The sequence below is a fragment of the Malurus melanocephalus genome, unplaced genomic scaffold (genome assembly GCF_030028575.1).
Source record: "Malurus melanocephalus ecotype Western Australia unplaced genomic scaffold, MMel_1.1 scaffold_32, whole genome shotgun sequence".
Classification (NCBI taxonomy): Eukaryota; Metazoa; Chordata; class Aves; order Passeriformes; family Maluridae; genus Malurus; species Malurus melanocephalus.
In genome coordinates, this window is record NW_026623264.1 from 2,461,744 (window position 1) to 2,462,063 (window position 320).

Consider the following 320-nt stretch of genomic DNA (forward strand, 5'->3'; position numbering starts at 1 on the left):
CCTGCCCTGCCCGATCGAGCAGCGGCCGCCCCCGCCCCCAGCCCCGAGGGCTCCGGGCAGCGGCACAGCCCCGAAGCGGCAAAGCTTCGAGAGCGGGGGAGCGGGAGCTGGGTCGGGTGCGTGTCCCCGGGGGTGTCCTGCCAGGCGGTGGTGGTTTCCCGCGGGATCCGCATGGCAGGACTCACCTGGCGATGTCTCACACAGCGATGTTCTGTATCAGGATGTCCTAACAGCAGGAACCTACACAGCCATGTCCCATTCTGCAGGACTCCCACAGGTATGACCCTTGTAGTGATGTCCTGCCCAGGGATGCACACCGA